The sequence below is a fragment of the Struthio camelus genome, chromosome 19 (genome assembly GCF_040807025.1).
Source record: "Struthio camelus isolate bStrCam1 chromosome 19, bStrCam1.hap1, whole genome shotgun sequence".
In the NCBI taxonomy this organism is placed as follows: domain Eukaryota; kingdom Metazoa; phylum Chordata; class Aves; order Struthioniformes; family Struthionidae; genus Struthio; species Struthio camelus.
Genome location: NC_090960.1, coordinates 4,763,345 through 4,778,345, shown reverse-complemented (window position 1 = coordinate 4,778,345; position 15,001 = coordinate 4,763,345). Strand labels below are relative to the sequence as shown.

General features: G+C 39.7%; 1 protein-coding gene across 6 annotated transcripts in view; it reads right to left on the bottom strand.

The window, feature by feature from the left end:
• The window catches only part of TEX2 (testis expressed 2), a 71,616-nt gene that overhangs the window by 39,140 nt on the left and 17,475 nt on the right, over window positions 1-15,001 (bottom strand). The gene's annotated exons all lie outside the window — the stretch shown is intronic.

Below are 15,001 nucleotides of genomic sequence, written 5' to 3'. Positions count from 1 at the left end.
GCCAACTGTGAAAGTACAGGAGCACCAAGCCAAACTTTGAAGGGCAGGGAGGGGGGAAGAAACACACACAGACACCCCCCTCCCCAGGTGTTCCTGGTCATTCAGCCATTTACAATACTAAGGGGGGGGGGTGGAGAGAGAATACGCAAGAGCTGTGCTTCCTCTGGCTTAGCAATGATGCTACTGAAAGGGCTGAGCCCATTCTGCGCTCATCTTGGATCAATAATCCAGCAACGCAGGAGATCAGTATTTACTACTACTATCCCTCAACAAATAACATTTCTGATTTGTTACTTTTGATCAGTCAGAAATCCACAAATTTGATTAGATCTTCAGCATACTATATTTACTCGGCACAGTTAATTATCTTGCATTTAAACAGCAGTTGCCAATACATGCAGTGCTAATTACCTGAAACAGATAAAGTTTTCTTGCACACACCAAACATACTGGAAAAGAGTCTGCTACTTAGCAAATAAGCAAGATTTTTTTTATACCATGATTAACTAGTTATCACATAAAGGAAGGAAATTCTTGATTAGTCAATATTTCCCTACCCTTAAATAGGTTACCGTACCACGAATTGTAAAAGCACACTCTCAAATCAGCACTATCTACAGAGCAGCAGCAGGAAGTTAATATAACCCAACTGTGCTTTGGCATCCTCCGCACATGACTTACAGGGTAACTAGTATCCAGCGCCCTCAACGCTTGCTCCAAACAGCACTGCTGTTGTGGGAACCGGTTGTCAGGAACAATCATTTCCATTTAGGCAAATGTACAGTTTTAACCTTGTTTGATTTTGCTAGTACTTTCTAAATCAACTCTGCTCATAGGGCAGTTCTGCTACAAGGCAATTCATGCTTTTCCCACACACAGCTGTTGAAAGGTAAGGGTACATCTGGTACCAAGTTTTCAGACAATTGCTACATGAAGAGCAAAAAAACAAAAAACAAAAAACAAACAGCCTGCGATACAGGAGCAACATCACCACCTTATCTGCTCGAGAGGATACGTGTGCTCTGGTGAACATTACACATTTCATAACATTTTTGAATATCAATTGGATTTACAACAGTAGTTCTCTCTACATTACCCCCAAGCTTTAAGCAAATCTAACTCCTCTCAACACGCTAGATGTCAAAGAGTAATTTCTCCCCACAAACAGAGGATAGGAAAGATTTTCTCCTGCTCTGGGCAGGGCCATTTTTCCAACCTACTCCTGAGCACATTTCTCTCTTTAATTTCAAAGGAATCGTTTTCTTCAGAGTAGATGTTTTAGAAACTTTTCCAGAGAGAATGCAACAGTAACATCCCTCATCTCTTCCTCCGCTGCTACACTACTAACATTTCTTCTACTAGGAGTTGGGTTTTGATAACGAACGTGTTTTACCAGGTTCTTGACCCATACGGTTCTTCTCTTAAATCCTTCTAATACCTTCACCTCCTCATTTGTCCTTGCTCATTGCTTCTACTCTCTTTGCTATTCCTCCCTTGCGACTTGGGCCCTTCTCCTTCCAGCCGTTTCAACCGCCGTCCCCCTCCCCAGGGAACCAACATTCTTTCCCTCTTTTTCGAAGGGGTACAATTCCAAACTGTCCAGCTGCAGATTATATCAATGCCTGCAGAAATATATACTTTCACTGACCCTTCTTTTTAAAGCCACGCTTTCCCATCTTCCCTGGTTGCCTTCTTAGTTTTTCTTGTTGTTGTTGATTCTAAAAAATGTAAGATATCACTTTTACTTATGTAACAGATAGGCTGAAAAATAATCTCTGATCCTCAGGCTTGAAATGATTCAAAACTTCCCATGGAGGGTGGGGGGGGGGGGTTGTTGATAAGAAAATAAATTCCCTTCCTCCATAAGCTTGAGCTTTGGATGCTTTTGCAGGGTGAAATGAGAGCACTGTGCAACTAACCGTTACCACCACTGCCATTTCCAGTTCTTATTTTAAGGACAAGCACCTCTATTATCCACATAACTTAAAAATCTCACCTATAGGCATTACTTCTGAAGTTCTGCAACAATGGGCAACAGTACACCAGGTGAACAGTGCATGCACACTGCCATTCGTTCCTGGGAGTAGAAAACATTTCTCTAGTCCTCTCCTACCAAGCTATGATACAGCACAACACGGTAGCTGAAGCTGTGTTTTCACCCCAGATGACAACACATCTTCAGGACACCATGATTCACTATTTGATGAGCAGGGACACCCAGAAAGCAACCAGATGTTGGGCAGTGCTCGGTCAAGTTAGGCTACAACGCCTTTTAAGAGTGCTGCTACAGGAACGCGTGCCCTTACCTTCACCAAGAACGACTAACTGTGATTCCTACTAACAAGAGGAGGGGTTTGTATTTGTGTCTCACCTCCATCTCTCACAGCTCAAACTGCTGATATTGCACATGTCCCAGAAAGGGCTCACAAGAATTCACTCTGACAATTCCCGAAGACAGGAAAAGCATCAAGGTCATACTTTTCACTTTGAAGTTATTTTTTTGATGGGAGGGGAGGGGCAGGTATAGAGATATTCAAGCACCCAAGCAATCTGTGCTTTTGCCTAAAAGCACAAACAGCCTTCTCCAAAACTGATAAACTCCCATTCTTTTCCCCTTCTGGGGGGGAACTACCTAGTTTATCGCACTGGGAAAGCACACAGTTCACCAGCAGAAGTCTATCAGCTTGCTTTATGCATATACAGAGGACATATAAGTCATTCTCTCATTTTCCAGACGGTAAGTATTTCAGGACTCAAGAATTCAAGCTTACGCTTCACAAAAGCATGCTGTTTTTTCAGGATCTGAGAAGGGGAAGATATTTATGGTGCTACTAGGTATCTAAATGGCTTGTTTACCTTTTCTTATCTATTTGTAAATTGATCCTCGTGCCTGACACATCCAGGATGCATGGCTGCATATGCCCATTCTGGTAACAAAGAGACCAACAATTTGTAAAGCAGAAGCCATGCAACTAAAGGCAAATCATTTAAAGCTACAACTCTTCCAGTAAGGCACAAAAAAGCACGATGCACAGTGTAGGGAGACGAGAACTCAAAGGAAGAAAGTTCTTGCAGTATTTTTACTAGTATGTGACTCCTGGCTATGGTAATTGAATTTTACACTACAATTCTTTTCTGAGTAGTATCAGTTTTGCATTACTAATGAGAAAGGCTAAATTTTGATCTAGAGCAGACATTTTTCACTGCGGCTAACAGCTATCGGAGGTAGGGAGCCTATGCATCCACAGAAAGCAGGAAAAGACTCACAAAGCAGACTACATCCAAAAGAACGCTAGAGAGTTGGACCTTCACTGATGACTAGAAAGACATCAGCAGTTAGAAAGAGAACTGACAAAATAACACTGAATTACTAAATTTTCTGCTATCCTAGTTAAGCATCTGATTTTACACACACACAAAACAAATATCATACAATTCCAGAAATTGCTCTCTTCACTCTACTCAATGCAATTCAATGTGCAGTGGTCAGAATACAAAGATACCTTAGTTCTATATTCTATTTTTAAATCAAAGTAGATGCAAGCTTGCTCTGTGCTAATAGCAAGCAAGAAAAAAGGCCACAGGACAGATTTTTATTGCATGCAGAGATCAGTTTCATTAGTTTTGCTATTTACTCATTTCAAAATTTCCATTTGTCTAGAATACATGAGACACTATTTTATGACATTCATCAAGGCAGAACAATCAATAACATTCACAATAAGTCTGCTTTTATCCTGTGCACAAACCAAAGTGGATAATTTCCTTGCAACTATGATGTTCAACTGAGCATTTGCTCCCTCTCACGGTTCACAACCTCATCTTTCACAGCCCGCACTCGGACTTGTTCTTTGACTCTATAAGACAAACTTTGATGCACCTCAAGACTAGTAATAAGAACACTTTAAGCAATTCACTTGTACAAATATCTTCTACTTACCATACATTTAGTCTTTCCATCAGCACAGCACAGATTTTGCAGGTTATGTGGAGGCCCTCATTATGAGGACAGTTACCTGCTTGCTGGTGCTTAGAGATTAATGGTCAGAGAGAGCACAGTCACAGAAAAGTCAGGTAAGACTAGAAAGCTTTGGAAGCAGAAAGTGGTGTCTCAGGACTTACGGTCTTGTCCTAAAGAGAGTTACCACAAGTCTACAACTAAGTCAGGGGAAAGTCTGGGAAGGGGAAAAAGAGAAACCTGGCTTCAGTCCTAGTGAGCCAACAATCCACTTTCACGCAGTTCACCCGCTGGGGCTACTTTCTGCATTACTCAGTCAAATCTAGCGAGGGGAGGGGTATATTATTCGAGATCTGGCCTTAGTAACTCCCTTCCTGTAAAGGAAAAATAAAGTATGCCTTCAAAAATTCTTTGAAAAGTGATTGGGCCCCTTTGTCTTGCAAGCATGCTTCAGATCACTGTGGGTCCTTTCAGGAATGAAACAGTGACATCATCAGTAATTTCATTTATCCTTGCCCTACTTTAATCTGGAAACCTCACTTCTCAGAGAGATGAGTGTAAACTGAGTCCATTTGGGAAATTAATGAGGTATCAGAAAGAAAATCAAGTTAAATTCAAACAAAACAGGAAAATCAAGTTAACATGAAAAAAAAGTTTCAAAAAGTGATCAGCCTTTTAGATCGTGACAAGGACTAGGATTATTTTAAGAGCTACATAAAAATTCCTTATATTTTAATCCCAGCTTGAGTACCTAGTATTTTAAAGTTTTATCATTTTAAAGCCTATAGCTAGAAAATAATATCCAACTCTCATCTAGTTCTTGAGAACGAGTTGAGATTTACTTCTGTTTGCATACGCTTTCAGGGCTTACACGAGTTAAGATAATGCTCAAATATTTACATGAGTGAAACTAAACTTTTTTTTTTTTTTTAAATAAGCCTTCATACTTAAAAGAAACCGAAGCGACTGTTTTAAACAATTGTCTTATGTTCATAGACAAAGCAAAGCTATACCTGTACATTAACTATTCAGAAATTGATTCAACAAGCAACGCACAAAGCAGTAAACAAAGAACCAACTTAAAAGAACAGGACAAAGTTGCCTATGCCAAGCTTATTTTGTCTACCCATGCAAGGTTCAATTTAGCCACGTTTAATAACTAAGCAAGGAGAATGTAGTAGAGCAATTCAATGTTTTTCATAATCGTTTAGTTGCAGAAATGGAACAGATGGGGAACTAAATTCAGACATATTGCAACAGGCCAATCATTCCAGTCATATTACTACTAGTTACTGCAACATCTATTCCAGGGGGGGAAAGAGTATGTTGCATTAATAAAACACTTTCTGAAAGTCTGTTAAAAGGTTAAAAATGCAGCAGATTATTTTCCCTGCTCATTGCTGTTAACTGCAGATCAGAAGAAAAGGTGTTTTCCACAAAAACAGAAATTTCCTAATGCTGCGTAAAGAAAGCGTCTTGCATGTTATTATTAAAAAGCATTTTAATACTTTCCCCTACACCTGTCAGTTGCATCGGAAGAACAAGCCCCAAGCGCTGCCCAGGAAGCCACCAGATTATTCAGAATGCCATAACTGGACTTCAGGCAAAGCACCACCACTGTTCAAAGGGAAAGATATTTCTAACTGGTTAAATCTTTGCTTTCACTGATAATCCTTTTGAGCCATCAGTCTTTCAACGGGCATCCCTCCGTTCAGCAAGCTGCCATCTCCTAGGTGGGGAAAAAATATGTTCTTTAAGACTGATGAGGTTCATTATTATGCATCTGAATTACTCCAAGGTCATTTCCAACTGTCAAATTGAAGTCAGATAAGTAATTCACACCCTAAAACGTATTCTCCATTTGGGTAGGAAGGAGAAGCAGTGCATTCGTTTAAGACTATCTTTGCAACTTCTACTAGGTGCGACAGCAGATCTTACACTGACATAGCTGGGACCGCTCTAGCGCTTTCCAACACCATTCCTAAACCATGCTAGAAGCGTAGGAGAAGCAAACAGCACTCAAAACAGGTTTTGCATCCACTTGGCTTACAGGAGGGCTGGTCAGATCCTTAACTGTGCAGAAAAAAGTCCGTTATAAAAAAGAAATTTTTAAAGCTCCTTTACATGGAAACTAGTTAGTGAAAACTCAGCTGTATCGCACACCCAGTTCAGTAGCACTTCGGGTAATTCATTATTTAGGAACGAAAGCTCTTCTAGGATATCACCTACTGAGGTTGTGTTTTCCTGCTGTGAAAATTAATGAGGTTTTATTTATTATGTAAGAAAGAAGATCAGATAAGCGGACATGAACGAGGCCAAAGTACTCACACAACTTCATGCGTGTTCTTAGTTTCAGTTTTAGATTTTAGAGAAAGTAATGTGTTACAGTGTCAGCTTAAACTTGTAAAGCCATACAGACTTTCCTACTTAAGAAAACCCTGCATGAGCTGTAGTGTTCACGTTAAACCAGCATAAACAGAAATCCATGAAACGCAGGTATGTTCTGTAGCACTTTCCTCTATGAGAGAGAAAACAAAGCATCAGAGATGTAGCTGAAACAAAATGCCGAGTCTCATTCCTCAGCTATTGCCACATTTTTAAACTTTCGAAATCAGTTAAGTCAAGTGTAGCCCGAGCTGTAGCACATACCCAGCTCTTACTTAAGAGGATGAGAGGGCAAGTTCTGGGTACATGCATGTAAGTATCAGAGAAGAGTGAGCCAGAAGTCTTCAGTAGCAAAAGTATAAGCACAATTTCAGCCGAATCAGTACTCTCCAAGTCAATCAGCTGGCAACAGTGGCTTTGAAAGTGAAGTTTTGTCACAGCCCCAGCCCATCTATTTCGTTTAAGTCTTAAGGCCGCAAAACTATCCAACAAACTTGTTTCTTAAATAAACAAAACCAGAAGGCCTAATTTTCACACTCACTTTTGCTGGGGAGGGGAGGGGAGGGGATTTTGTCATTACAAACGTGTCCATCTACAATCTGCCATGCATCTCTTCCTTCCATTGAGAGGCAAGGGAGGGCTGCTGCTGGTATCCCATCACTTGATACTATCTTTATGCTCTTTTAAGATAAATAGCACACAGCTCTCAAGCAGACAAAATTCCTTCCGTTGAGTTAAGAGCGAGAAGTCTTTGTTTTAGGTCCTTTAAAACAAAGCACAAATATTAGCAATCCTAGCAGTTATAGCCTCGATTTAAGCAGCGCTTTAAATCATCAGACATTTAAGTCTCCAATAATCTTAGAACTACTTCGCCACAAAAATAGTCTAGAAAACCAGCTCAAATGTGTTTGTCCAGAATAATCTCACTGAAGGAGCGATCACAGCTAAGGAAACGTTACGGGTCACGTACATTTCATCTCACTCAATGCATTTATTGCATAAAAGGCAAAACAGGATACAAAAAACCCATCAAATTTCACCATCTTTCCTGTCACCATTGAAAAGTCTAATTATCACAAATTAAATTCCTCTGGAATCTCCCCTCAGTTAATGTATTCCATGGTTAACATTTATTATTCCTTTTACAACCACTAGTCATTACTTTTAAATGAACTACCTAGAAAGTGCTGGTAATTACAACCACATGATAGCCTCGTCACGTCTCTGTCAGGGATCCGCTTACCCTGCCTGAAGAGAATACTTTAAATCTCACTTTCCAACAGCAGCGAGAAAGCAGTTCTGCTTCACCTCTCAAGTTTACGTAACTAGATTTGAGATGCAAAAAAAACCAAAGAAACAGGAAAAAAAAACCCTGTTAAACAGTTGCGTAGAAAATATGGAGTCAGAGATAAGACAGACAGGCTTACAAGAAGCATAGAAATGAAGAATTGTATATCAATTAAACAATATTAGATGACTACAGTCCAACGTATTCCACAAAAGTCAACACTAAGATCACAGCAAACACTTTACACAGCCAAAATAGATGGTGCCACTCACTGTAACACACACACACGCACACACGCAGATCTTCCATAGCACTTACCCCTACATACCCCTTAATCAAGTTACCACAACTAAACTAGCTCCAGCAGAATATCTCTGTCAGGAGTTTTCCGAGCTTCATAAAAGGAGGATTATATTTTTGTGCAAATATTTTGAAGGTAAGAAGAATCCAAGTTAAATAACCAGCATTTACATATGTTCAACAATACCTAAAAAAACTTGCTTAGGACCTTTCGTTTAAAATATCAATGAAAACAGTTTTAACGAGAACCATCAACCTATCACCAAAGAGACAAAAAAGAGGGGCTGCTTACTGAAGTGTAAGACGAAAAGGTCAAATAAAATTGCAATGACAAACAAGGAGACTTTGAAAACATGCTAGTAATTTTGAAGACTGGTGCTACTAATAAGGTCCTTAATACGTACTCGTAAGTCCAATGCTTCCAAAACACTCAAAAAAAACCCAACCTGATTAACATTAGCTAAGTTAACCTGTGCTATATTACATTTACATCTGCATTTTCTCCAAGGACCTAAGGAAAGGTCAGCTACCACATTCATTCCTCTGCCTTCACCAATAAGAGATTAATTATTCCCCTTCCATGACGTATCACTTACACCCAAACCTTCATAAAGCTACAGGGCATTAATTCACACACACGCGCAGTAAAAAACTATTCAAAGTCCCAGAAAATTTTAACTTCTTCTGTTTTCCTAATAATGCTTTTTAAACACTGAAAGAAGAGTGAAGCAACATTTACATGAAATATAAACATTTCCCCTAAAAGGAAGGAAAAAAGTTAAATCAAAATTTAAAACAAAACATGCAGTAACTCACAGAAGAACAGTAAACACTGGGCAGAGAAGAGTCACTTCACTTTGCCACATATTGCAACACCTATTCTTTCTAGAACAAGAACACAGAGAAACCCGGAACGTTTGGAGCTTTCTGCAAACAGAGGCACCTGCAGCTGCAGGACAGCAGTGACTCCCAGACCCCCGTCCCAAAGGGCACGCTGGCACAACGAGGTCTGCGTTCTGCTGCCATTTCAGAAGCAAGCCATCATCCCAAAAGGACTCAGTTTGAGCAAAACATCAACACTGCAGTTGGAGTTCATCGTTAATTCCCAAGATGCATCAGCATTAGATTAAAAACAGAGGGTGCAGCAAACCCGCCAAAGCGTGAGACAGAAAACTAGCTAGGAAAAAATGCCTCCAGTAGTTCGGGCGGTGCTTCCGAGCCGCAGCTGGCAGCTGAAGGCTCTCAACAGGAAGGTAAGGAGGACTTTTGCAATTTGACAGATCTGATGACATGGCTAGACAGACCTTGCCATCATATTAATAGAGCACTTTTCAATTGTGATAGGTCAATTCTAACTTTTCATCGGCATTTACGAAGAAATAAGCTTATCCACAAGAAGCTAAACACAAATGAACAGCACCCATCAGTAACTTGAATTCTAGCTCCCCACGTGAAATGTAGTTATGAAAGATCATTAAAAAAATGGAATCTACAGATTTGCAAAATGTATCTCCAAGCTACCTAAGGAGATGATTTTTTTCCTGTGCCTTTTCAATGATGCCTCAAAACTTCACATTTTATATGTACAAACTTCATGCTAATTTCATGTTTTGCAGAGGCAGGACTAGTGATTTGAGGCTTTAAGTGATAAGACAACATAGTACATAGTTACGGTTTCTTTATTTCTCAGAGATGTTCTCAAAATTAGAGGTGGGTTCTTCTTTGGATTTGTAACTAAGCTAACAGGGCTAAAGCATTTACGTATGAAATAGTTATACGTTTGTACGAGGCATACATTCCTAGGCAGCAAAGTAATAGCTCTTCAAAAAAAGAGCTACAGAACCATGATGGATCAATAATACTACTTGTACATATTTTATTATCCAAGCATAATCTAGAAAGTCACCATGGTAGAGCAGGAAAGAGGAGGGAAGAAAAAAATCTCTTTCCACCGAGCCTCTCACAGACCAAGTCAAAACAACTGCAGTACCTCCCCAACATCACATGCACTAGATAAGCGCTCTTCTCTACCAGCCACATTCTCACAACTTCATGAAGACAACCGTCAGCAGCAATTTTTGCCATCCTTCATTGCCACGCATCTGTGAACGTGTCTTTGCACGGGCACTGGGAATGGATTTCGGCTAAAAGAAATGTCTGTGTTGCAGTCTTCAGAAAGGTTACTCACTTTCACTGATGCCTGCCAAATAAGCTTACCAAGGTACCCTCAGCCAAAAGCAGCGCACTATCGCCAGCTCCGCCGGGACAGCTTGGTGACTCACATGGCCTTTGCAACTGTTCTAGAGCTTGTGAGAACTTCAAGAAACACACAACTCTACAGGAACACTGATGACTTCGCAGGCCTAGGACTTTGGCATGCCCCAGGCACAACACAGTCATTAGCTGAGGAATATCTGGTTTCTGATCTTTCTCATCCTGCAGCTTTGGTGGGGTGTTTTTTTGTTTCTGTGGGGTTTTTTTTGTTTTTTGGGTTTTTTTTAAACTTTTGGAGCGCAGATCTCTAGGCAGTTGGCAAAAAAACCAAAGTAAGAACAACCTATTAAAGGCAAGGCTACTTTCAGCAAGCTTAAATCTTCTATGGGAAAGAAGGGGGCTGCATCTACCTTAGAAAAGTTTTATACAACTGAAAAGGTAGTCACACATAACTGCAAAGGCAGTTGCATGCAACACATGAAAGTTAATTAACCTAATCTGCTTGGAAATGCATAGCAAACTACACCTATTAAAATAGGAGACTACAGTTAGAGGGACTATTTATTACATTAGCTTACTTCTTTCCATCTCATCTACCCAAGGAAAGCAAAAAGTGCCTTTGATAAATGCAAAACATGCATTTCAGATAGGGTGGAACAGGAGTTTTCCAAAGTTCTTGAAAGCATCATCCCTGAAGGTCCAAAGGGCAGAAAAGCTTAGGAAAAGGTCAATAAACAGGACTTCTTAACACACAAGTCTTTTGAGGGTTGCAATCAAGAAAAGCACTAGGACAAAAGTAATTCAATCCAAAAGCCAGACTCTTCTGCAAGATCTTTTTAAACTATTCCTAGCACTTACATATTTCAGTTTAGAGAGATAGTCTTGTAAATAGCTCTATGCCACTCATTTTTTGAGTAAGCTTGCCTTTTATTAAATTCATACAGGAGCCACTTAGTGAAGAAAGGCTTTTCCAGCATTTCACCCTGGGAACTGCAAAGACAAGAAACATATATCAGCACCACATGACCAAAAAAGGTTTCATGGTCTGACTTTGGAAGGCAACGGCTTATGAACTGGATATCCAGAATTCTTTGGAGGACCTGAGCAGATTATTGTGTTATTTTGAGTTTCCAGATTACAAGGAAGGCAAGAAAGATTTTGTTTAACTTATCTCATTGAAGTAATGAGAAGATTAGTATTCACACAGTGCTTTAAACAACTAAGACCACACAGAATCGCTAACTTACTAAAAGTGAAGGGAAAAAAAAAAAAAAACACCAAACCTAAGAACCAAGTCAAACTAGTTCCAGAATCACAGAGCTCATCTCATTCAGGCAACAAGCGTGCAGTGTACTAATAAAAGTTTCTATGCTTTAAACTCCTCTAACTTCTAATTCATAGAAAAATCCATAGACAGTTAACAAAACGTAAAGTCAACTCTAAAGGAACCTTGTACTAAGAACAGCAGGAAAATAAAGTGTCAAACTCCACGCATAATTGGCAAATACCAGACATCTCTCCCTGCTTAAGGCAATGTTCCTTTCATTTCATTCGGATTTACGTTCAACTCAAACACCTAGAAACTAAAATACTAGAGTTCAGCAGCACTGCAGCTTTCCAACTAGAAGACAGAGTGCAGAGCAATGAGGATAGGAGAACATCCAAGATAGCAACATTTTTCCAAGACTATTTAAAAAAAAATGAAATGGAATCTACATGTCTTTAACAACTTGAATTTCTCCCATGCAGAAGACAAAGCTTTTGCTTATTAAAAAAAAAAAAAAATCACCGAATTATAGTCAAATCTTCATGAGAACAGATAACAACAAGAGGCTCAGTTGAGACCATGAGGACAGGTATCCCAGGCCTTCTCAGTTTCCCAGTTGCAACTATTAGGACACGAGGTATCTTGTTTTTATGTCATCTTGTTAAAAAGCTTCTAGAGTCATGCAAGTACTGTATGTTTCCGTATTGTCTCTCTCTAAGATTAACTTTGGACTTTAAGCGTTTTATGATTAATAAATACTGCTCTCCTCTCTTGAGGGGAACAAAGATAAAGAACTCAAACGCACAGGGCTGAAGCAACCTTAAAATTTCTAGTCATTCTACTTCTAGTCTCAAATATTTTACGAAATCCATAGAAGTATTAAGCATCTATATGGCAAAAGCATCCGCATTTATGTTTGCATTTAAATACAACCGTTTTCCTGTTTTTCATATCATATAACTCTAAATGTGTCAAGGTGTCTTAATTGACAGAGGCTAGCAAGAATCTTTCCTGGACTTCCTTCTCTAGGAGATGAAAGACATCACTGCCAAAGACAGGACACGAAAATAGCCAAGCCACTAGCCTGATCTGCATTCCCTCCATTTCTTGCATCAGGCACAGAACGGAGCAATAGTTAATAGAACAATTTAATTTATTAAGGTCTGTGGCTTTTTTGAAGTGATTGGGGTAACTCCTATTTCCAAAAGCTGTGACATATTTTAATTGCAACATATCAGAGGTCAATTGCAGATCGCCTGACCTTAACAGCTGCTGTACAGGCTTGATTCTTACTGAAACCAGCGGAGTCAGAAAACGACGAGCACCTCCCACAGCAGTTTTTTTTTAAATCCTCATTGCTAAGAAACTATGGTAGGTAGGTACATGCAAGAAAAACAACTTTACTAGCAATTTGAATTAACAGGATCAGATTACAGAAGAACAGATACAAAGACGTCACATTTCTCATAAGGAAAAAAAAAGACCAGTATCCCGTGATGCTGCAAACTGAGATCCTCACGTACCTCAAAGCCTTTTGCTCATACCCCTAAGTGACACGAATACTGGAGGATCCTTCCTACTCTGTTTTTCTCTCTCAGAGTGTGCATACTGGTAACACACCTGGAAAGACAATTTGTCATGTGAAGATTCTCAAAAAATTAACTGAAATAAGACTAGGAAGAATAAGAACAGTTTCTCCTCTCCTTTTCTTTCAGCAACACTGATCTAGCCCAACCTGGGTCCTCCACAGGACCATAAATCAGGCCAAGAACTTAAAATAAAAACACAAAGCTCCCTGAAAAGTTTAAGTCAGTTAACAGTTTTCTGGAGTTTTCAACGCTCTTCGAACAGTATTCTCACTGCTTCTGGTGAAAAGTAGTTTCCAATGATCAATAACGCAGGAAGCAAAACAGACAGCCATTCCTCATTCTCTCTCTCTCTCAGCTCAGAAGGCAGTTATTTGTTCCTATATGGTATAATTCACTATTATAACACGTAGACATAGACATAGGTCCTTATCTTAGTGGGAAAGCAGACCTCAGGTAGACTAGGCTGACGGGAGAATATCTGTAAATGAAATCATTCCTCTCAGGCCTCTTTGTTACAGAGAGGCACATTCTGAATTCTGATCAGCTACGTATGAAGCTCTAAAACATGCAGGCAGATTTCACTTTTGCAAATGTGAATCAACATAATTATCTCCAGGAATCCATATCTGACAATCCCATAGGCTGAAAATGAAAAGGTCAGAAGGTGGGTGCCTTGTGGCAATACATACTCCGATTCCCTGGTTGTCCGTTGAATTCATAGTGCAGTATGAATAAATTAAAGAAAAAATTAAGTTGTTAACCAATTTTTGTAGAGAACCCCAGCTCTACTTTAAACTCAGCTAGTACACGAGCAGACTTTTCACTTTCACCCTCCTTTGCAGTTATTTCCTGGTAAAAAACGGCCAAAGTCTTCCCTTTTGCATTTCACGACTTTTGCTGTTCAGTAACCAGATACTATCGCTGCCACATCTGCCTAGCAAAAGCTGCAAACGCCTTCATCACTGTAAAAGTTTCTACTATTGCAGACAGAAATAACGTTTATGTATTCTCAACTACTCAATAACTACTTGATAACTACTTGCACTCCACTGTATGTGGGTTACATTTTGTGCATGTACAGAAAGTGTCACTAAAGTAGCTTTAAGGAAATGAATTTTAGGTCCTCGAATTTAAGGTCTTGATTTGCTAGGAGATAGGAGAATAGCAAAAGCTACAAGATGGATTCAAAAGGGCAACGGGAAAAAAACTGTCTTTGAGCCATATCCTGCCTTGTTCAATTACAGTATTAAGCAGACAATTCTAATTGCACACACGGCCACGTTTTCATATACGTGCTTAATAAATCTACCGTACACTCATTTATCAAATAGAGCCGATCAGTTATACAAGCGCTAAACTATATACACTGTTAACAAGTCAGTGAGTACATATGTGCTCACTTCCTCATTCATTACTATCCATCAGGGGTGTAGTCATTAAGCAAGGCCTGTAATTGCTGAGACACGTCAGGTCAGAGAAGCCAAGCATGTGGGGCAGCTACAGTTGTCTTCCAGGATAAGGTGACACATCAGTGATGACCAGCACCTGAGGAACCCCTCCCATCTCTAAGGAGCCGCCTCTGACATACCACATATAATTAAGAGCTTAAAAGAAACAAGATTTGGGGGGGCTTTTGGGGAGGAAAATTGGAAAAGGAAAAATACTACAAGTGGAAGCCTAGCCACAGGTTGGAAATCTTTTCACCTCACATTCATCACCGCTCAGGGAGACAAGCTCATTTCCATTAAACCATGGAACAATCTGTATACCACCTACAAGAGTTCTCCTGAACTCCACGAAGGAGTTAGAAGTGTGATCATAACTGACAATGTCCTCACAGCAGCTTTAACAGTATGAGATTTGGATGGATCACACAGATCAGCACAGTAAGTTTTTAGCTACAGGTATCAGAGAAGGAGGTCTGAAAAGCCACTGTTCACACTGTATTCATTCTGTGACTAGGAAGACACTGGCAGAACAGTCAACTCGTAACAGTTTTA